This window comes from Pristiophorus japonicus, chromosome 13 (assembly GCF_044704955.1).
Source record: "Pristiophorus japonicus isolate sPriJap1 chromosome 13, sPriJap1.hap1, whole genome shotgun sequence".
NCBI lineage: Eukaryota > Metazoa > Chordata > Chondrichthyes > Pristiophoridae > Pristiophorus > Pristiophorus japonicus.
Window position 1 is genome coordinate 1425266 of NC_091989.1, and position 24342 is coordinate 1449607.

The 24342-nt window shown below is 45.3% G+C and overlaps 1 long non-coding RNA gene across 1 annotated transcript in view; it reads left to right on the forward strand.

Annotated features, from left to right (window-relative positions):
- The window catches only part of LOC139277934 (uncharacterized), an 88660-nt gene that overhangs the window by 58880 nt on the left and 5438 nt on the right, over positions 1 to 24342 (forward strand). The window contains exon 2 of the long non-coding RNA XR_011596179.1: positions 9137 to 9224. This is a non-coding gene — a long non-coding RNA (uncharacterized lncRNA). The remainder of the gene's footprint in view (positions 1 to 9136; positions 9225 to 24342) is intronic.

The window sequence follows — 24342 nt, forward strand, 5'->3', positions numbered from 1 at the left end:
GGGGACACACACTCTGACGAGTGAAATGCTAATGTAGGATTGATGTCAGGAAGATCTTCTTCACACAAATAGTGATCAACACATCAATCGATCAACACATCAATCGAGTTCCGGATAGAGTGGCGGAGGCAAAATGCCGTAAATCATTGGGATGTTGTGAGGGGTCTGTGTGGATGGATGAGCTAAGGTGGATGGAATGGTCATCCTTGTCTCTATCATACAAGCATAGTATCTGTCTTGTGATCTTTTGAAGTACTCACACTATAATCGTTATACTTTCTCCCACCTGGCCATTAATTGTTAGCTCTTTTCAATATAAAAGTCAGAAAGATACTTGGAGGTTAGCCAGTTGGCTGTGAATTGTCTGAATATGCACTCTATCCACATTCCCACTGGTGTGATCAGATCGTGAAATCACAGCTGCCCATATCCTCATGTCTAATATTGCTATGAAAATAAAGCCAGTAATGACCTCCTTCGCTCGCATTAGTCTCTATCATCCCTGAAACAGTTTGGGGAGCTGTGCTGTTGTTGCGTCACTGCAGAGCATTAGTCGAATGATGGATAGCCCTAAGTGAGCAATGTCACAGGAAGTGCTCCCAAACAGACTCACACTCCAGACTGATGGCAATGTCTAACTGGGAATGCAAGGAATGTTAAATCATTTTTTATCTTGAAATGAACATTTTTTGTTTGAATTAGTAGCTCAATCCTCTCCGAAACGGGTGCTGCCTAAACCTTGCACTCTGTAATTGGTATTTAATTGCTCTGGGACTGGATAGCCACAGTGAAGAACATGTTCTGTCTGCCATGAAATGGTATTTTCCTCAATGGAACTTTCAGTTCTGTTAACTGCTTACCTTGAATCTGCGGGTAATGTGCATAGAATCTTGCAGCTCATAAGGAGGCCATTTGGTCCATTGTCTGTCCCAGCTCATTGATAGAGTGATCCAATTAGTCCCACTCCCCAGCTCTTTGCCCATAGCTCTTCACGTATTTATCCAATTCCTCTTTTGAAAGTTACTATTGAATCTGATTCCACTGCCCTTTCAGTCAGCACGTTCCCAATCACAAAAACTCGCTGCGTAAAGAAATTTCTCCTCACCTCTCCCATGAGAGATTCTATCTTTTTAAAATAATAATTTTAAATCAGTTTCGAGCTAGGCGATGTGGTGTCCTGGTATAATTCGCACTAACTTCATAGATCAGTCTAAGAGCAAAGCTCCCAGACCACCAACAGCGCGAGGTGGTACTAAGGTTCAAAGCCGCCTTGTGGGGAGGCAGAGATAGTCTGTGTTTACATTGAAATCTAATCATAGAGAAGCTGTTTACAAAGGATTACACGGGATATACGGCACAGAAACAGGCCATTCGGCCCAACCAGTCCGTGCCGGCGTTTATGCTCCACTCGAGCCTCCTCCCGTCTTTCCTCATCTAAATCTATCAGCATAACCCTCTATTCCCTTCTCCCTCATATGTTTGTGTAGTCTCCCCTTAAATGTATCGATACTATTTGCTTCAACAAGTTCCACATTCTCACTGCTCTCTGGGTAAAGAAGTTTCTCCTGAATTCCCCATTGGATTTCTGGGTGACTATCTTATATTGATGGCCTCTAGTTATGCTCTTCCCCACAAGTGAAAACATTCTCTCTGTATCCACTCCATCAAAACCTTTCATAATTTTAAAGACCTCTATTAGGTCACCTCTTAGCCTTTTTTCAAGAGAAAAGAGATCCAGCCTGTTCATCATTTCCTGATATGTATACCCTCGCATTTCTGGTATCGTCTTTGTAAATCTTCTCTGCACCCTCTCCGGTGCCTCTATATATATATATCCTTTTTATAATATGGTGACCAGAACTGTGCGCAGTACTCCAAGTGCGGTCTAACCAAGGTTCGATACAGGTTTAGCATAACTTCCCTACTTTTCAATTCTATTCCTCTCGAAATAAACCCTGGTGCTTGGTTTGCTTTTTATGGCCTTGCTAACCTGTGTCACAACGTTTAGTGATTTGTGTATTTGTATCCGAGATCCCTTTGTTTCTCTACCCCACCCAGACTCACACCCTCCCAGTAATAAGTGACCTCCCTATTCTTCCTACCTTATCCGTGTTGAACTTCATTTGCCCATTCTGCAAGTTTATTAATGCCCTCCTGTAATTTCTCGCTGTCCTCTTCAGTATTGACTATCCCCGCAATTTGGCGTCATCTGCAAATTTAGAAATTGTGTTTTTGATTCCAAAGATTAAATTGTGACCAACAGTGGTCCCAGCACTGATCCTTGTGGAACACCACTACCTACCTTCTGCCCCTGTGAATAGCTGCCTTTACCCCCACTCTCTGCTTTCTGTCTACTAGTTATCCATTCTGCCACTTGTCCCCTGACTCCGCATTCTCTGACCTTGTTCATCAGTCTATTATGGGGCACCTTATCGAAGGCCTTTTGAAAATCTAAATAAATTACAACTACTGCATTATCCTTGTCTACTCTCTCTGTTACCTCTTCAAAACATTCACTGAGGTTGGTCAAGCCAGACTTTCCCTTTTGAAATCCATGCTGATTATTCATTGTTATATCTTTGGTTTCTAGATATTCTTCTATTTTTTCCTTTAGTAGGGATTCCATTATATTTCCTGCCACTGCTGCTAAACTGACTGGTCTATAATTCCTTGGACATTTTCTATATCCCCCTACTTAAATATAGGTATTACATTAGCTACCCGCCAGTCCTCTGGCACTACACCTTTTTCTAATGAATTATTAAATATGTGTAGTAATGCCTCTGCTATCTCTTCCCTAGATTCTTTTGAAATGCGTGGAAGCAATCTTCCGGACCAGGGGCTGGATTTTGGGCTTTTTGGATTTCGGGGCGTTAATCGCGGCAGGGCTTTAAAGTTAGTGCCTGAAAATAGTTTGCACCTCCAACTGCAAGTTTCGGTGAAAATGTAAGTTGAAGGAGTGTTGGCGTTAAGTCAGGCGTTACACAACGGACTTTGTGCGCCGAGCCGAAAAAGAAGTTTCATTGTTGTTTAGTGCCCTGCTACATAACGGTGTGTATTGTAAGGTTTTATTTTGGTGGGGGGATGTTTTTGTGACTTTGTTTCAGTAAAATTTCTGACTCATCAATTGCCTTGGTATCTTGTGCATCATTACAACGGTCACTGGAGATGTGCCTTTATGGGGACACCCAGCGTGCCCAGGATTAGCTCCATCCCTCAGTTTCCTCCATTTCGGAGCCGGTGCATTACGAGCCGGCGACGTGCGAGTGTTGGTCTGGCAGCATCTCCACGCTGCCTCCCCGTGGATCAGGGGGCTATCCAATGGGGGCCTCGCCAGGCTCCTCTTCATCATCCTCCTCCTCCTGAGGTGTGCCTGCAATCCCCACGGGCAATACCTGGCAGTGCAGCCATCTCACACACTGCTCCTCAGAGAGCTGGAGGTCCGAGCGTTGGTGCCTGTAAACCCGAGGGGAGTAAGCCCTCCTCATCCGTGGGCTGACACGTCCAAGAGTCCTTCCTCTAGCTTGACACCACCTGGCAATAGCATGGAGCATGATACGCTGGTGAACTACTAATGCCCCATTACATTTTCTCACTGAAGTTGTCAAGGCACTGTAATGGCAGATAAAAGTGAAGTTTGCAATTTGGAGCTTTACTCAGCATGATGTGCGCAACCATTGTAGTTAATATGACCTGCGATGTAGGACTCTCCTCCCTCCATTTAACCACGTCACCAATACCGCCTGCCGCACCCTAGGACCGCCTGGTTTTATTCAGGCATTTCTTGGTGCGGGCGTTCAATGAGGTGTTAAGGCTGAATGTTCCATCCAGGGCACTAACGCAACGTTGCACCATGATTGACGTCATCATCACGCTAAAAGTGGAGGACGGGACGGGAAGTTTTTGCACTGGCGCAAACCAATAGCCGAATCTTCCGGCCGGGCGGTAAATCCTGGACGTTGGCATAACGCCCAAAAACACCATTTAATGCCCCATCAGGGCACGAACCAAGGCGCGAATGGGCCGAAAATCCTGCTCCGGGGGTTTTATCCTCTTGGAGTTTGATTAGTTTATTTAACTCTTGGCTGGAAACATTAAGATAAATTAAGATTGTTGCGACTGATGGGCCAGTGACATTTACAACTCCAAATAAACTTCAGAAAATAGACAAAGCCAAGTCCTGAAGCATGAGCAGGAAATAATGGAAACACACAGCAGCTGAGTTGGTGCCCGTGGAGGAAGCGAACAGGTTGACATTCCGGTCCACACCACAAACATAAATAGTTGTTCTCTCCATGGAGACTGACTGACCCGCTGAGATCTTCCAGCACTCTCTGCTTTTGTTTCAGATTTCCAGCATCTGCAGATTTACAACTTTTCACTTGAAGGCAAAGACGTGCTGCTCTATCATTTTCTTGAACATAGTTCGGCTTTTATAGTTGGCCGGGGATTCATTTTTCATGAAGGTGGCTGAACGAGCACAGGAATACCTCTTCTACATCGACCACAAGGCCATCTGGTCCATGTTCAAGCTAAGAAGGGGACGTAAATTATTCACGATGGATTTTTGTGGCAAAAATATTTGAGTAGGAACACAGAAATGCTATTATTGCAGTTGTTGAATGTACAAATGTGCCAAGCTCATTAATAACTCTGTTATTGTTGAGATCTTGATAGCACTCGTGCTTGCATAGTTTAGAAAGGGTCATTGACTCTCCGCTGGGACTTGACAGGGCGGGGTTACCAGCTGGATTCTGCAAGGGATGTATACAGAATAGGATTCATGATATGTTGGGATTTGGCAGAAGGCATTACAACTATTGTGAGTTGTATCAGTAATCAAGTGCCCCCTGATTAAAGGTGGGGGGCACTCCAAAACCTTTTCAGGTGCCCCCTGTTTTTTTGGGGTATTTTTCCCTGAGGGCACCAAAACACAAATTATACAAGTGCCCCCTGGCTAAAAGGGGGCGAGGGGGGCACTAAAACCGACAAACTTAAACAAATTAAACTTTTGACATGGTTCAAATTAAAATTTGGTTCTTAAGCAGTCACGATAAACATAGAAACATAGAAACATAGAAAATAGGTGCAGGAGCAGGCCATTCAGCCCTTCTAGCCTGCACCGCCATTCAATGAGTTCATGGCTGAACATGAAACTTCAGTACCCCCTTCCTGCTTTCTCGCCATACCCTTGATCCCCCGAGTAGTAAGGACTTCATCTAACTCCCTTTTGAATATATTTAGTGAATTGGCCTCAACAACTTTCTGTGGTAGAGAATTCCACAGGTTCACCACTCTCTGGGTGAAGAAGTTTCTCCTCATCTCGGTCCTAAATGGCTTACCCCTTATCCTTAGACTGTGACCCCTGGTTCTGGACTTCCCCAACATTGGGAACATTCTTCCTGCATCTAACCTGTCCAAACCCGTCAGAATTTTAAACGTTTCTATGAGGTCCCCTCTCACTCTTCTGAACTCCAGTGAATACAAGCCCAGTTGATCCAGTCTTTCTTGATAGGTCAGTCCCACCATCCCGGGAATCAGTCTGGTGAATCTTCGCTGCACTCCCTCAATAGCAAGAATGTCCTTCCTCAAGTTAGGAGACCAAAACTGTACACAATACTCCAGGTGTGGCCTCACCAAGGCCCTGTACAACTGTAGCAACACCTCCCTGCCCCTGTACTCAAATCCCCTCGCTATGAAGGCCAACATGCCATTTGCTTTCTTAACCGCCTGCTGTACCTGCATGCCAACCTTCAATGACTGATGTACCATGACACCCAGGTCTCGTTGCACCTTCACTTTTCCTAATCTGTCACCATTCAGATAATAGTCTGTCTCTCTGTTTTTACCACCAAAGTGGATAACCTCACATTTATCCACATTATACTTCATCTGCCACGCATTTGCCCACTCACCTAACCTATCCAAGTCACTCTGCAGCCTCATAGCATCCTCCTCGCAGCTCACACTGCCACCCAACTTAGTGTCATCCGCAAATTTGGAGATACTACATTTAATCCCCTTGTCTAAATCATTAATGTACAATGTAAACAGCTGGGGCCCCAGCACAGAACTTTGCGGTACCCCACTAGTCACTGCCTGCCATTCTGAAAAGTCCCCATTTACTCCTACTCTTTGTTTCCTGTCTGACAACCAGTTCTCAATCCACTACCCCCAATCCCATGTGCTTTAACTTTGCACATTAATCTCCTGTGTGGGACCTTGTCGAAAGCCTTCTGAAAGTCCAAATATACCACATCAACTGGTTCTCCTTTGTCCACTTTACTGGAAACATCCTCAAAAAATTCCAGAAGATTTGTCAAGCATGATCTCCCTTTCACAACTCCATGCTGACTTGGACCTATCATGTCACCATTTTCCAAATGCGCTGCTATGACATCCTTAATAATTGATTCCATCATTTTACCCACTACTGAGGTCAGGCTGACCGGTCTATAATTCCCTGCTTTCTCTCTCCCTCCTTTTTTAAAAAGTGGGGTTACATTGGCTACCCTCCACTCGATAGGAACTGATCCAGAATCAATGGAATGTTGGAAAATGACTGTCAATGCATCCGCTATTTCCAAGGCCACCTCCTTAAGTACTCTGGGATGCAGTCCATCAGGCCCTGGGGATTTATCGGCCTTCAATCCCATCAATTTCCCCAACACAATTTCCCGACTAATAAAGATTTCCCTCAGTTCCTCCTCCTTACTAGACTCTCTGACCCCTTTTATATCCGGAAGGTTGTTTGTGTCCTCCTTAGTGAATACTGAACCAAAGTACTTGTTCAATTGGTCTGCCATTTCTTTGTTCCCCGTTATGACTTCCCCTGATTCTGACTGCAGAGGACCTACGTTTGTCTTTACTAACCTTTTTCTCTTTACATACCTATAGAAACTTTTGCAATCCGCCTTAATGTTCCCTGCAAGCTTCTTCTCGTACTCCATTTTCCCTGCCCTAATCAAACCCTTTGTCCTCCTCTGCTGAGTTCTAAATTTCTCCCAGTCCCCAGGTTCGCTGCTATTTCTGGCCAATTTGTATGCCACTTCCTTGGCTTTAATACTATCCCTGATTTCCCTAGATAGCCACGGTTGAGTCACCTTCCCTTTATTATTTTTACGCCAGACAGGAATGTACAATTGTTGTAATTCATCCATGCGGTCTCTAAATGTCTGCCATTGCCCATCCACAGTTAACCCCTTAAGTATCATTCGCCAATCTATCTTAGCCAATTCACGCCTCATACCTTCAAAGTTACCCTTCTTTAAGTTCTGGACCATGGTCTCTGAATTAACTGTTTCATTCTCCATCCTAATGCAGAATTCCACCATATTATGGTCACTCTTCCCCAAGGGGCCTCGCACAATGAGATTGTTAATTAATCCTCTCTCATTACACAACACCCAGTCTAAGATGGCCTCCCCCCTAGTTGGTTCCTCGACATATTGGTCTAGAAAACCATCCCTTATGCAATCCAGGAAATCCTCCTCCACCGTATTGCTTCCAGTTTGGCTAGCCCAATCTATGTGCATATTAAAGTCACCCATTATAACTGCTGCACCTTTATTGCATGCACTCCTAATTTCCTGTTTGATGCCCTCCCCAACATCACTACTACTGTTTGGAGGTCTGTACACAACTCCCACTAACATTTTTTGCCCTTTAGTGTTCTGCAGCTCTACCCATATAGATTCCACATCATCCAAGCTAATGTCCTTCCTAACTATTGCATTAATCTCCTCTTTAACCAGCAATGCTACCCCACCTCCTTTTCCTTTTATTCTATCCTTCCTGAATGTTGAATACCCCTGGATGTTGAGTTCCCAGCCCTGATCATCCTGGAGCCACGTCTCCGTAATCCCAATCACATCATATTTGTTAACATCTATTTGCACAGTTAATTCATCCACCTTATTACGGATACTCCTTGCATTAAGACACAAAGCTTTCAGGCTTGCTTTTTTAACACCCTTTGTCCTTTTAGAATAAGACTCGAACCTGCAAACGTCTGAGAACATCAGTCTTTGCAATGATGTCAGACATTTTATCCATTAGGCCATGTGGCCCCTGCTTAGTCTGATCTGGCTGGGATCAGCTGCAATCCCTTAACTGCTTTAATTACTGCAACATTGTCAAAGCTTTAGTGAGCTATTGACAGAGTTTTTCAAGAGCCGTACTGGTGCGAGTGCATTGAATATTTTGAAGAGGATTGCTGGGGGTGGAATGGCAGTTCCTTCTCATGCAACTGGGGAGAATTCCTTTGGTGACACAGTCAGGAAGTGGATTGAAATACTGTACTCGAACCAGGAATCGACAAGTCTGCACTGGCCTGATCTCCCCTGAGGGCCCACTCCACCGAGGACCAGACAAGGAGCCCTGTCTCTCCTTTGCTTTGCGTGGCCACAGAGCCTCTGGTGTCAGAATGCCTTCGGGCATTTGTGGAGTATTGTGGAGGCAGGAGAGAATGAACGCAAACTATTCGTGTGTGCCAATGACATATCACAATGCATCACTGCAGGTACAGTGGCCTAGTTGCTGTGGTACTGGACCAGCAATCCTGATCCCAGCATGACAAGTTGGCAAATTGATTTCAATAAATCTGCTAATTTGTGAGCACACACCAGAGAATGACCTGTAATAAAACTCAAGGAGCAGGGAAAGGTGGAGAGACGGAGGGATTTAAGGAGGGAATTCCAGAGTGTGGGATGAGTTAGCCGAAGATGTCTATGGGAATGGTGGGCGGAAGATGGCAGGGATGCCAGAGTCAGAGCGATAGAGGTCGGATTGGGGGGCGAGGTTGTAGTGTTGGAGGAGGTTGCAGAGATCGGGTGGCGGGGAGGTTATTGAGGGATTCCAATTATAGAATAACATTTGATGAGACTATTGGTTGAAATTGTACTGTGATAAATAACAAATGTATTTTTAACAAGGGCTCAAACCTATATTTTTTATGGATTAATGCCTGTGTTGAAATAACAGGGAAATATCATACAGATGCATCAATACACTTGTTTCTATCAGCAACACGTCATCATTTCAAACTATAAATTTTAGCAGCCTTTCAACATCAATAAAATATTACCGAAAAATGTACTTTCCCTGAATTATACCTGAATATTCTTTACTTGCACAGACGCTGTGTTTGGGTGTGAGAATTAACTTGAATCGCTCACATGCACCTCTTCCAACTTGTCAGCAAATTCTACTGGTGAAGAGTGAAGGTAAGGAATAACCTCCATTCCTGTAGCGCATGACGTCCCAAAACACTTCAGGGCCAATTAAAGTAACTGAGGTCGATATTTACTCCCTGATATCGGTGTTACCGAGTGTTTAATGGCCTCAGATTGGGGACGGACCATGCAACCACTGCCATTTTGAAAGGGGCCTAGCACTGAACACCCGAAGTACCCGCCTGTCGCGGGCAAAAGGCCCCTCCTCTTTAATCGGAGTCCAATGATGTGTGAAGGAGCCCGGTTATCATTGTAAGACTGAACTGGGCTGAGCGTCTGCGGGCAACAGGGTCCGAGGGTCTGAAAAGATAACTTTGCTCCTCTCGGATTGATAGAAATGTTGAGGGCCGCTGAAGGCTCAGGCTTGTCCCCTCCTGGCCTCACCTCGCCTCCGCCTGCCCCCCTCCCTCCCAGGACCCACCTCCAGCATCCCCATTGGCCTCACCTCACCTCCTCTTGCCCCCTGCCCTTCCAGCATCCCCATTGGCCGAGGTTGCTGTGGGCAGCGAGCTGCCTATTGGGTGCGGTTTACAACAACACCAACAACTTGCATTTATATAGCACCTTTGGTATAGCAAGGTGATTCACAGGAACATTTTCAGACAAAATTTAAATGAGACTCAGGCTTTAGAATCGGCAGGTGGGGGGATGCAGGGAGGGCTCTGTTCCGAGGGTACGGGGAAAACCGCTGGCACACTACGCAAGTCAACCCACAAAGGCAAAATCAAGCCACTGTCTTCTCTCTCAGGTTGTAGTTGAAGTACACAGGAACCTAACATCAGCAAGAAATTGCATAAAAAACCTGGGGGAGAGGAAGAAGCCAAGAGTATTTTAGTTACAGCCTGTTAGAAAAGCACGTTGATTTATGTCTGGTTTGGAGCACGTTATCAACAATCCAATTATACCGTCATCCCACATACCTCAAACCTCAGACACTCATAGAATATAATGTAAATAATGAAGGTTTTCATAATCTGTAGAGAAATTGATACAAGTGTGTGTGCGGCAGTGTGAAGAGCGACACAACGATTAGATTTAAGGAGCTGACTGAAGTCAGTGGCAGGTTCATTGCTCCCAAAACTCTCGATCTTATTGTTTTCATATTTTTATATTTTGCTAACCCTTCACCGGCAAGTTATTATTAATAAAAGGCTCTTATTTCCATTTTGGAATGTATGTTATTATCGCTTAATAAAGCACCAAAACCCAAGGAGTGGGGGATGGAGAGAGGCATTACAGAAACGTTTTCTGTGGTTTCTCATAAACATGCTACTTTCAAGTGTTTATCTGGAGAGTTGCTGAACCCGACATCAGGGAGGTCCCAGACCAGCTCTCCGGCCTGTGTTCAATGAGCTAATCTTGGGTGGGATGGTAGTAAAGTCAGGACCACCTCTGGTCACTGCTGGAAGGACATTCGGTGAGGAGCGGGTCAGTAATGCCTCTTATGTGTCCAATACTCTGCCAACACTTACTGCCAAGGTTCACAAATGGATCTTAGTCAGACAGGGTGTCAGTTTGGCTCAGTCATTTTTACTCTTGCCTCCAAGTCAGAAGGTTGAGTGTTCGAGCTGCACTCAGGCTTGAGCACACAGTCTTGGTTCATACTTCGGTGTAGTGCTGAGGGTGGATGAGATTTTAAACTGTGGCACGATTTGCCTGCTCAGAGGCTCCACACCACGTTTTGAAAAGCAAGGAGTTCTGCGGTTCTCACCAACATCCTGCATCAACAAAAGTAGGTAAATGGGTCATTTATAAATGGGTCATTGATTCCGTTCTTCATCATGGGATTGTGCTGTATGAAAATTGGCTGCCACATTTACTTACACAACAGCACTTCCAGAGTAATCCATTTTCAAGGCTAGCCTTTATTGGCCACCCCGAGTGACCCTGAGAAGGTGGAAGTGACGATCGGCCTTGATACGGAGCAGTTCGCTTTGCCATTTCACAGGGCAGTTAAGAGACGGCTCCATTGGTGTGGGACAGAGGTCACATACAGGTCAGACCAGGTAAGGGTGGCAAATTTTCTTCCACAAAGGACATTAATGAATCAGATGGGTTTTTATGACAATCTGATAGCTTTATTCAAATTCAAATTCTCAAACTACATTGGTGAAAGTTAAACTCACGTTCAACCACAGCACTACCGTGTGTGCGTGACATGATGCACCCCCTCTTTGTGTGGAGAAGTGACTAACTTGCATCCTACCTCCTGCTGAAAGCATGACATTCGCCGTCAGAGAAATCACAGAGAAAGCAATTCCCATTAAATGTGTGGCAGAGTATGTCACTACAATAAGGCACTGCATACTGCACCATTGCATGCCAGTGTTGTTGAAATAATGATTTCAGTGATGTCTGTGACAGCTAGTAACAGACCAGTACTTTTATGGGACTGCCTTTGGCACAGATACTCCGTACACTGGAAAGCAGGCGATTGACCGTCCGATCTGGCGGTGAACAAACCCACCCCCCCGTGATCTTGAGGCCCCAGCCTCGTTTCAATTGGGCAGGCAAATTATGCAAACTAACAACCCGAGGCCTCGGGAGTGGCCAGGCAGACTCCAGCAAGGTCATTTAACACAGTGCGTGATGTGTGTGCTGGCTGGGACCGCTGTACTGCTCAATGAGATGGGTGTGAAGACTGTTACCCTGTGTGTCGTCCTCCCCAGCGCACATCACCTGTCAGTGTCAGTGGCACCCAGGCACCCCACAGTCCCGGCCCTCCTGATTTTGCAATGTATTAGTGCCATCCACAATCTTCTGCACTCGTCGGCAATCCGGGCCTCAGGAAAGGTTCAGTGGCAGCCCAACTGATGCGTTCAGAGCCTCCGAGAATCAGCCCGATCACCTTGCAAAAAATTATTAACTGCCTTGCAAAGTAAGCTTTTACTTAATAAATTATGTGTCTCAATACCACTTGTAGCTACCGCTTGCCCCGATGTTACATTTTTAACGTATATAAACTATCTCTGCACAAGAGAGGCTATAAGTCCTCTTGTTCAACCGATTGTTCCCTTTACGTAGGGTTTTTAAGAATTTTCAAGTATAAATCTCAGAAAGAGCGTTCTGACACCAGTTCTGCCGAGAGGACATCGACCCGAAACGTTAACTCTGTTTCTCTCTCCACAGATGCTGCCCGTCCTGCTGTAACATAACCACTGCACTGAGATTTACTGCCTTCTCTCTTTCTATTTTAGGCCACAAATTCTGTTCTTCCTCAAAACATTGGCATGAAAGAAAATGCTCAGTAACGCTGCTGGTTGTTTAAAAATTAATGCTGAATTGCAAACCATTTGAATGCTACAAAAATACACATCAGCAGGTTAAGGGTTCGAACAGATTGACCCACATGGTCACACGCCCCTTGGTGCAGGTGTCGGGAATCTCTGTCAGTTTGACGTGTGAGATGTCATGTATGTACTTCTGGGATCACTAGCCACTAGATGGCATCACTGTTAGAGGCCATTGGGCTGCGCGCATGTGTATGCAGCCCAAGTATAAAAGGCCAGCCATTTTGTATATTAGTCACTTTGGGCCTTAATGAAGCAGAGCCATGGTCACCTCTTGGAGATAAACAGTACTCAGTCTAACAGTTATTGCATATACAACCCGAGATTGTTCAAAGCCACATATGGACAGGAGAGCCACTCTCTGCAAACACTTCCATCAGCAATTCAGAAAAATAGTTGAGCCACAATGTCAGATTAAAGGTGAGTTAACTACTCCGTCAGTGATTCAGACGAGACTATGAGGAAGGCCTTTATTTATCGGGACAAACAACAATGTCACATGTGTGAGAAATTGATGTTAGTTTCTAAGGCATTTAATTGGACTTCAAGACAACTGAAAAGCAGCTTATTAGTAACGAGCAATGATGGCCTTGTTGTGCCTCTGTAATTCCAGGTGTCAGTGTGAGAGCGTGTTCTTAGATCCTCGGCTTCATTTCACGTTCAACATTTATCCGTTCTCCTCTTGGTGCTAATGTTCACTCCAACACTTAGAGAATACTGTTGCTGATATTAGTGGCCTGATACTTTCACACATTCACGTGACATTAACCCTTTGTTCACTATTATTTCCACCGTCAAAAGTTTAAGGCCGAGAATTTTGGGTCATTTGTGCCTCGACAGCGCGGCACCGCTAACGACACCTGCTAAATTCGGCGGGGTTTAGCAGCGACAGTAACCCATAGAGTCGTCCGCTGTGCCGCTAATCCTGACATCATCACTGTGCACAGCCAGCGACAACTTCGGGGCCGTCAACTGGGAGGCCGGCTACTCATGGGGCGCAAGTTAAAGGGGAGGTGTCGGCCATTGAACAAAAAGCTCCAATTTTTTGATGCTTTGGATGTAAGGTCCGTGCGATTGGTCAGCCCAGCACTCTGGAGGACCCTTTCATCCATGCAGTTTGCAGCTTGGGCCTTTCCCATTAATGAAGGGAAGAGTCATACCCAAGGGGCAGCACTACATGGCCCAGTGCGTAACGCTGCACCCTGCTCCCGACCCGTCCACCCCTGACTGTAGCTGATGGTGAATAACTGTGTCTGACGGTGACTGATGGTGACTGACGGTAATTGCCTGTAGCTGACTGTGACTGACTGTAGCTGACGGTGACTGACGGTGATTGCCTGTAGCTGACTGTGACTGACTGTAGCTGACGGTGACTGACGGTGATTGCCTGTAGCTAACTGTGACTGACTGTAGCTGACGGAGACTGACGGTGACTGACGGTGACTGACTGTGACTGACGGTGACTGACGGTGATTGCCTGTAGCTAACTGTGACTGACTGTAGCTGACGGAGACTGACGGTGACTGACGGTGACTAACAGTGATTGCCGGTGACTGACGGTGACTGACGGTGACTGACGGTGATTGCCGGTGACTGACGGTGACTGACGGTGATTGCCTGTGACTGACTGTAGCTGACGGTGACTGACGGTGACTGACAGTGACTGACTGTAGCTGACGGTGACTGACGGTGACTGACTGTAGCTGACGGCGACTGACTGTAGCTGACGGTGACTGACGGTGATTGCCTGTGACTGACGGTGACTGACGGTGACTGCAACTGACGGTGATTGCCGGTGATTGCCGGTGACTGACTGTAGCTGACGGTGACTGACGGTGATTGCCTGTGACTGACGGTGACTGACTGTAGCTGACGGTGACGGACTGTAGCTGACGGTGACTGACGGTGACTGACTTTAGCTGACGGTGACTGACGGTGATTGCCTGTGACTGACGGTGACTGACTGTAGCTGACGGTGACGGACTGTAGCTGACGGTGACTGACGGTGATTGCCTGTGACTGACGGTGACTGACTGTAGCTGACGGTGACGGACTGTAGCTGACGGTGACTGACGGTGACTGACTTTAGCTGACGGTGACTGACTGTAGCTGATGGTGACTGACGGTGACTGCAACTGACGGTGATTGCCGGTGACTGACGGTGATTGCCGGTGATTGCCGGTGACTGACGGTGACTGACAGTGATTGCCTGTGACTGACGGTGATTGCCTGTGACTGACTCAGTCAAGGTGAACAAACACAATCAAACAGTTTCAAAAATATGACTTGACGTAAATGCTGATCCAGTGTATTATAGCACAAGTGCAATGGCTCAAACAACTTGAATCCATTTCACAAGAAAGTCAGTGAAGGAAACCACTTGCCCTTGAGCTGAATTACCTCGCTGTATCTTTTTACCCCTATAAATACCTCACCAGCGCCCAGGGACCATGAGGTGCCTGAGCCGTGACCTTTTCTCTTTATTTGGCAGCTTTGGGAGTAAAGAATGTCAGGGTTGGTCAGAGTGCCATAGGGTTGCTGTTGGCCATGGACTGTTCCTTGAAGGGAGCCTCATTGCATTGGGAGATCCCAGCTGGAAAATGTGAATACAAGGATCACATTTGGATTTTTCTTTTATTTCCCCACTCTCAATCTCGCGGTTAGCTGTGAAGCACGCTGGCACATTGTACCTTGGCATCAGCTGGAATGGCCCTGTGCCACCTTCTTTCAAGGATCTGTAGCCCAGGTTGCCCTGGTTTGGTACCTACACTCTTCACCTCACTAAATCTGTTCCATTGCGTTCACTCATCCGAGTCAGCCACAATCGGTCACAGCTGGAGTGGGACTGACACCAACTATGCAGAAGTCTGCAGTTTGGAACATCTTATTTAAAGATTTGCCAAGAAACCATTAGGGAAAGGGGGAGGACCTGAAAAAACCCACAATCAAACTATTTTAATTCTGTTTGGAAGGGATTGCAACCCGTGGAAAAAATATTCAATCTGTGCAGTGAGTGGAGGTTGCAGCGAACAACTTTATATGGTCAAAGTGTATCGAGTTCATCAAGTTCAGAGGGTATATGTCATAATATTTATCATAAATAAACTATATTACTTGGATAACAAAATATTATTGCACCAGATGTTTATAATAGTTTCATATTCAGAGAGATAGCAATACGGTGAAACAACTTCAATATTTGATGGCTAGAAAAGTATTATAGAGAAAAGGAGAAGATATTCTCTTTGTTTGCCTAAATAAAATAACAGTCTTGCTGTATAATTTGGAAAAACGATCTTCTGGTTTGGTGCCAGTAATGTACTCAGTAATGCTATCCACTGCTATGCTGGGTCGTATTTATTTTTGGCATTCTCTCATTATAAAAGGTCCTTCAACATACTGCTCTGTCTTTTGCTTCTTCCTTAGGTTTGGTCTTAAGAGGTTTATTTGTCACCTTAGCGATGGCTAGTGTATTTTAACAAAAGCAGCCAGTCACTGTTAAACTGGACGTGGACTTTCCCTGCGACTAGTGGGGAGATGAGGATTTGTGCTTGTGTCACCAGATTTTCCCCAAGAATATTTGTTTCAACAAGCACTGGCCTTCATGAGAGAGTGACCATTGATAGGCTTCATGCAGTCTGGAACCTGGAGCTAAAGACAACATGCGCAAAGTGCATCCAGCTGTTCATACTGCTGTCCAAACAATAAAGGGCTGTGCTGTGAAAGCCGATAATATGCACAGCATGAGTGCACATGTTGGATGCATGCAGAGAATCTCTGAGCTTTAACTGGGCATGTTTAGTAAGGCTTCTGATAACAGTTCCCCCCTCTCCAACACCCGATGCTCCATATCAACCAACTACAAATAGAATCATCTAATCTCTCATCTTTTAACACAAGACCTTGTTCACCTAACACTTAAACAAAATCCCTCTTAATTGTCCAAATACTTTGAGTCTCTTGTGGGAAATTAGCCAGCCAGTGATGATTTAGTGGAAGTGGAGACATGTTTGGAAGGCAAACTGTAATCAGCTGTGAAGGTAGAATAACAACAAAGCACATGGGATGTCAACACTGGGCAAAGCCACGTTAACCAATGCATTGACACTACTCAGGAACAGCCTTTGGCATTTTGTCCTTTTCAGCTTCGATATTCTTTTGTTGTTTTTGTGTCAGAAATGTGAGCCTTTAACAAGTGCTGTTACCAAAAATGTCATTGGGCAAAGTTGGGTTGTAGTTGGTTAAAGTTGTGATGGAATGTTTGGCAGGATGGTAAGCAGTCGGTTCACTGCAAGTTCCTGATCTTCAACTCAACTAGCACAAGGTAGTAAAGAATTTAAGAGCAGGTTAATTGCTGAAGGAGCAAGGAAAAATTCATTGACAGTTGTGCAGAGTTGATGATGATGTGTGTCCTGACATCTGCCCTTCTCATAATACTGAGGCTGCTCTTGCCAACGAATGACATTGTCTGAGCTGTGTTCCATCCTTCTCCTCCTCAGCCTCTGCCCAGTGATTGAGACACTTGACCAGCTCTGGGTCTTCCCGCCTGAGGTTCCAGTCCTACTTATTGAAATGGAGCCTGTGCATTTTCAGCAATAATCATCCCCACTGTCATCTTTTGGCTCCCATCAGGATCTATCTTTGTCTCCCTTCTCTTCCTCATTGACATATTACCCCCTCGGTGACATCATCCACAAGCTCAGGGTAAGCTTCCATATATACGCTGATGACACTCAGCTCAATCTCTCCACCTCTTATCTTGAAGCCATGACCCCCCTCATACTGTCAGACGGCCTAAATATCATCAGTCATGGATAAGTCACATCCTCCTGCAGCTGAACATCAGCAAGTGAACTCCTCTTGTTCATTCCCCAGCAGGAGCGGTGTTCCCCTGGCATTGTCATGCTCAGGCTGAACCAGGCTGTGCAAAACCTCAGCCCATGGTCAATGCTGAGCTTCAAATCCCCCAAGTCTGGTTACGTCCACTTCCATAACAGTGCTCTGCTCCATCTGTGCCTTAATCCCTTGCTACTGAAACCCTCAAGCATATCCTTCCCACTTTCAAACTAATCATGACTTGGTGACGAACCTCTCTGTAAAAGGATGTTTTCCAAATGAAACGTAAATATAAAAGCAAGTCATTATGATCGGGGAGCAGCACTGGCCGACGTCTTAGTGTCGACTGCTCACTTATCCCTGTGACCGGAATGGGAATATGAAGAGAAAATAGTATTGAACAAATAAAGAGCTTTGACTACTGTTCAACAATTCAATCACAGGAAGCTTTAGAGGTAAGCTTTAAACACACACACACCTTCGAGGGTTTGGAACAATCTGTTGGTAGACCACACGGACAGTAATGTGAAGCCTAGTATCTGGTTGGCTGCCAGTTATTTGTGGAGGGTTGCAAGGTTAAGTGTTGGGACCGCTGTTGTTTATAATTTTTTTAAAGTGAGTTATATGGAAGGAATTATGGCGAAAGTATTCAAATTTGCAGTGCAACCCTAACCCTAAATTTGCAGTGCAACCCTAACCCTAAATTTGCAGTGCAAGCAGTGACAAATAGAAACATAGAAAATAGGTGCAGGAGTAGGCCGTTCCGCCCTTCGAGCCTGCACCACCATTCAATATGATCATGGCTGATCATTCCCTCAGTACCCCATTCCTGACAAATGATGAATACCAATGCACACAAATTCAAAAGGATCTTGATAACTTCAATCAGTGGGCAGGGAATGGCAGATGCACTTTTTACAGGCACATGTGAAACCAGGGATTTGGCAGGAGGGAGATTGACGGGATCTGTGTGCTAATTGGGTCTGTACTTGAGGTGCCGGAACAGGAGCGATCTTGTGGTTTCTGTGGACAGGTCAGTAAAACCATTGGAGCAATATTCCCGGGCTGTTAGAAAAGCAAACAAAATATTGGGATGCATAGCAAGGGACACAACATATAAATCCAGGGAGGTCATTGTAAATCTGTATTTGGCATTGGTGAGACCACATCTAATGACTGCGTGTAGTTTTCTAAAAGGATATTCAGATTTTGGAGGTATGCAGAGAAGGACTACATGGTGACTCTGAGAACTTGAGGGATAATGTGTGAGGAAAAGCTGCCTAGCTGGGTCTTTCCTCCCTTGGAAACAGAAGACTGAGAAGGGATATGATAGAGGAGTTTAAAATTATGAAAGTTTGGGGCAAATTGGGTCCAAATAAGCTTTGCTGCCATATACAATACTTAGGCACAATTTATAAATTAAGGATAACAAAATAAAACAGGACTAATTGTTTTTTAACTGAAAGGGTGATAAATATGTGGGCGAGATCGTCAGTACAGGTAGTGAAACAAGATACATTCATAGGCTTCAATAAAGAACTAGACAGGTTCTTGTCAACAAACAGGATTGTAAGAAATACACCAAGTAATTGTGGATAGAGGGGCTTGATGGACCCGAAGTCTTCTCCTGCCTGAAACTGTTACTGTTAATAAGCCAGCAATAGAATTGTACATGTTCAAAATGTCAGTACCCATGATCACAATAACAAAACCCCACGGAGTCAGTTTCTGTCAAATAAACAGCTGTTATCTGTCACAGAGACAGATACAGGTTCATTGAAATGGAAACCCTGATTTTGTACGGTTGGATATCCAGAATGGAAGAGGAGATATTGGTGCTGTTTAATAACAAGGGGCCTATCATAATGTTTAGATTGCGAGAGAAAACCTTATCCATTTCTTTTATTCTATTCGATTAATTGCAAAGGATTTCACTAAAGAATGCTTTGCAAGTACTTTTGGGAACCTTTAAGTCGACAGAAATTAATTGGGATATAATTTAGAAGTACAATTAAAATAACAAATGGAATAATCCTTTACAAGAAACTTTGTCAGAGACAAATCCATTCCTGTCATTTAAATCAATAGAGACGGGTATTGCTAAATGGGGGAGCAAGATAAATGAACAGTTTTATTGCCTGGAATAAATTGAACTGCTTACACAAGCTACAGTATTTGGAAAAGGTTCATTTTATTTTTTTCCATTTGCAGGAGTGATGTACCCAATGTTTCCAGCAGTTCACATTTCACAGGATCTGCAAACTTTCTTTTCTTTCTGCTGATTTTACCCATTCTCTCACTTGGGTCAGCCTCTCACCGTCCCAGCTAATTGTGAGTTCTTTTGTCTTCCAGAGTGTCTCCGAGTCAGTCAACCTTCTCCGTGACTGGAGTATCTGTTTGTGCTTTGTGCTGTGTGTCCTCGCTCCTCAATCTACTAAAATGCCTGGGGTGGTAATTCGGCCGTGTCTCTGTTGCGACATTAGCCCAGGCGGGGCAGTAAAGTTCGCGCCGGGAAATGATTTGCGTCTCCAGCCGCAAAATTCACCAGCTGTGTCCTGAGTGTGGGGCGGGGCACTGAGGGAGGTATTCCACACCGCTCTCAGGGCGCTAGGCCGGCTGAGCATGGGGAAATCCCAAGCTAAACAGCCGGCCTCGGAGCACACGGACAGAGGCTTCCGAGGGAAAATGAAATCTGAAAAAAAACATCAAAAGCATCTCCAAAACTTTTAACACCACATCCACATAAATCACAAAAATAACAAAATACAAAACACTCACACTTACCTGAGGTCGAGATTACTCCCCTCAGCGCAGCCGGTACAGCTCAGGCCGCCCGTTTCCCAGGCGGTCCCACTAGGGCGCTGCAGATCGGGCACAAACCAAATATCGAGACAGTGTCCAGGGGCGTTGCACACTGGCTCGCCTCACCCGGGCACTACTGCTTCACGCCCTGCAAACCTCGCACCAAATGTCCCGGCGGGGTGCTGTATGTTTTGTGCCACCATTACCGTCCCTCAGGCGGAAACAGGCCGAGAATCCAGCCCGATAGCTTTTTCACAGCAGAATGACATTGGATATTACAGCACAGAAACAGGCCATTTGGCCCAAATGCTCCGTGCCAGTGTCTATGCTCCACACCAGCCTCCTCCCACCCCTCTTCATCTCACCCCATCACCATATCCTTCAATTCCTTTCCCCCTCATGTACTTGTACAGCTTCCCTTTTTAAATTGCAGGCCTGAAGAATGGTTCATCTTGAAATGTCCTGTTTCCGTTCTCTCCATGGCTGTATTTGTTAAATATTTTCTGTTTTTGTTTCAGATTTCCAACAATTGCATTGATATGTATCTGCTCATTGTTTCCACATGTCATTGGTATCACGATTAATTGTTCCAGCCTACCCTGTGGAAAAGGAAAAAATGATACTATTACCTGCACATAATGCTGATTAACATAGAAACATAGAAAATAGGTGCAGGAGTAGGTCATTGGGCCCTTCGAGCCTGCACCACCATTCAATAAGATCATGGCTGATCATTCATCTCAGTACCCCTTTCCTGCTTTCTCTCCATACCCTTGATCTCTTTAGCCGTAAGGGCCACATCGAACTCCCTCTTGAATATATCCAATGAACTGGCATCAACAACTCTTTGCGGCAGGGAATTCCACAGGTTAACAACTCTCTGAGTGAAGAAGTTTCTCCTCATCTCGGTCCTAAATGGCTTACCCCTTATCCTTTGACTGTGACCCCTGGTTCTGGACTTCCCCAACATCGGGAACATTCTTCCTGCATCTAACCTGTCCAGTCCCATCAGAATTTTATATGTTTCTATGAGATCCCCTCTCATTCTTCTAAACTCCAGTGGATACAGGCCCAGTCAATCTAGTCTCCTCTCATATGTCAGTCCAGCCATCCCGGACATCAGTCTGGTAAACCTTCGCTGCACTCCCTCAATAGCAAGAAATTCCTTCCTCAGATTAGGAGACCAAAACTGAACACAGTATTCCAGGTGAGACCTCACCAAGGCCCTGTACAGCTGCAGCAAGACTTCCTTGCTCCTATACTCAAATCTCCAAGCTATGAAGGCCAATATGCCATTTGCCTTCTTCACCGCCTGCTGTACCTGCATGCCAACCTTCAATGACTGATGTACCATGACACCCAGGTCTCGTTGGACCTCTCCTTTTCCTAATCTGCTTCCATTCAGATAATATTCTGCCTTTCTGTTTTTGCCCCCAAAGTGGATAACCTCACATTTATCCACATTATACTGCATCTGCCATGCATTTGCCCACTCACTTAACCTGTCCAAATCACCCTGCAGCCTCTTAGCATCCTCCTCACAGCTCACACCGCCACCCAGCTTAGTGTCATCTGCAAATTTGACGATATTACACTCAATTCCTTCATCTAAATCATTAATGTATATTGTAAATAGCTGGGGTCCCAGCACTGAGCCCTGTGGCACCCCACTAGTTACTGCCTGCCATTCTGAAAAGGAACCGTTTATCCCGACTCTCTGCTTCCTGTCTGCCAACCAGTTCTCTATCCACGTCAGTACATTACTCCCAATACCATGTGCTTTAATTTTGCACACCAATCTCTTGTGTGGGACCTTGTCAAAAGTCTTTTGAAAGTCCAAACACACCACATCCACTGGTTCTCCCTTGTCCACTCTACTAGTTACATCTTTAAAAAATTCTAAAGATTTGTCAAGCATGATTTCGCTTTCAGAAATCCATGCTGGCTTGGATCGATCCTGTCACTGCTTTCCAAATGCGCTGCTATTTCATCTTTAATAATTAATTCCAACATTTTCCCCACTACAAAACAGGGAATTATAGATCAGTCAGGCTAACTGATCTATAATTTCCTGTTTTCTCACTCTGTCCTTTTTTAAAAAGTGGTGTTACATTAGCTACCCTCCAGTCCATAGGAACTGATCCAGAGTCGATAGACTGTTAGAAAACGATCACCAATGCATCCACTATTTCTAGGCCACTTCCTTAAGTACTCTGGGATGCAGACTATCAGGCCCTGGGGATCTATCGGCCTTCAATCCAATCAATTTCCTTAACACAATTTCTTGGCTATTAAGGATTTCCTTCAGTTCCTCCTTCTCGCTAGACCTTCGGCCCGCTAGTATTTCCAGAAGGTTATTTGTGTTTTCCTTAGTGAAGACAAAACCAAAGTATTTGTTCAACTGGTCTGCCATTTCTTTGTTCCCCATTATAAATTCACCCGAATCTGACTGCATTTGTCTTCACTAATCTTTTTCTCTTCACATATCTATAGAAGCTTATGTTCCCAGCAAGCTTCCTCTCATACTCTATTTTCCCCGTCCTAATTAAATCCTTTGTCCTCCTCTGCTGAATTCTAAAGTTAAGAGAGAGACAATGTGGAATTGATTATCTCTTCACATTAAAAGGATTAAAATTAAAGCTGAGAATGTTTTCAGGGGATCCATTGAAGCGCTGTGCAATGATTGTAGTTATACTGCATCCTTCGCGAAGCCAAAGGATTGTAAGACCAATCCAATGAGTTCTCACAGTGTTTACCTAAATTCAATTTGAGTGATTTCCTCCTAATAAATAACGGCAAAGCAAAACACTGTTGGTGTTGGAAATCTGAAATGGAAACAGAAAATACTGGAAACACTCAGCGGGTCAGGCAGCATCTGTGGAGAGAGAAAGGGTTAACGTTTCAGGTCGGTGACCCGTCGTCAGGTCATCATCATCATAGGCAGTCCCTTGGGATCGAGGAAGACTTGCTTCCACTTCAAAAATGAGTTCTTAGGTAACTGAACAGCCCAATACGAGAGCCTCAGTCCCTGTCACAGGTGGAACAGATAGTCGTTGAGGGAAAGGGAGGGTGGGGAGTCTGGTTTGCCGCACGCTCCTTCCGCTGCCTGCGCTTGTTTTCTGTATGCTCTCGGCGATGAGACTCGAGGTGCTCAGCACCCTCCCGGATGCACTTCCTCCACTTAGGGCGGTCTTTGGCCAGGGATTCCCAGATGTTGGTGGGGATGTTGCACTTTATCAAGGAGGCTTTGAGGGTGCCCTTGAAATGTTTCCTCTGCCCACCTTTGGCTCGTTTGTTGTGAAGGAGTTCTGAGTCGAGCGCTTGCTTTGGGAGTGCGGACAATGTGGCCTGCCCAGCTGATCAAGTGCGGTCACTGCTTCAATGCTGGGGATGTTAGCCTGGTCGGTTCTCAATCTCCCTCGCTGCCTTGCTCCACCTCACACTCAACAAGCTCCCCGCTGGAGTGCAGCTAAACTACAGAACCAGTGGGAACCTGTCCAACCTGTGCCGTCTCCAGGCCAGGTCCAAGAACACCCCAACCTCTGTCGTCGACACCTGCGTCTGCGCACATACAGAGGCTGAACTCCAAGTCATAGTCAACATATTTACTGAGGTGTATGAAAGCATAGGCCTTACGCTAAACATCCGTAAGACAAGGTCCTCCACCAGCCTGTCCTCACCGCACAGCACAGTCATCAAGATCCACGGCACGGCCCTGGACAACGTGGACTATTTCCCATACCTCAGGAGCCTGTTATCAACAAGAGCCGACATTGACGATGAGATTCAACACCGCCTCCAGTGCACCAGTGCAATCTTCGGCCACCTGAGGAAAGGAGTGTTCGAAGACCAGGTCCTCAAATCAGCCACCAAGCTCATAGTCTACTGGGCTGTAGTAATATCCACCCTCCTGTATGGCTCAGAGACATGGACCATGTACAGTAGACACCTCAAGTCGCTGGAGATATACCACCAATGATGCCTCCACAAGATCCTTCAAATACCCTGGGAGGACAGACGCACCTTCGTCAGAACTGTTGCGATGGAAGGTCATTGACCTGAAATGTTAGCATTTTTTCTCTCTCTGAGTAGATAATACATAGTTTGTGCCCATGCAATGTAACAACTACATATTAATGCACAATATGTTAAATATCTGACTAATAAGAGAAACTGTACAT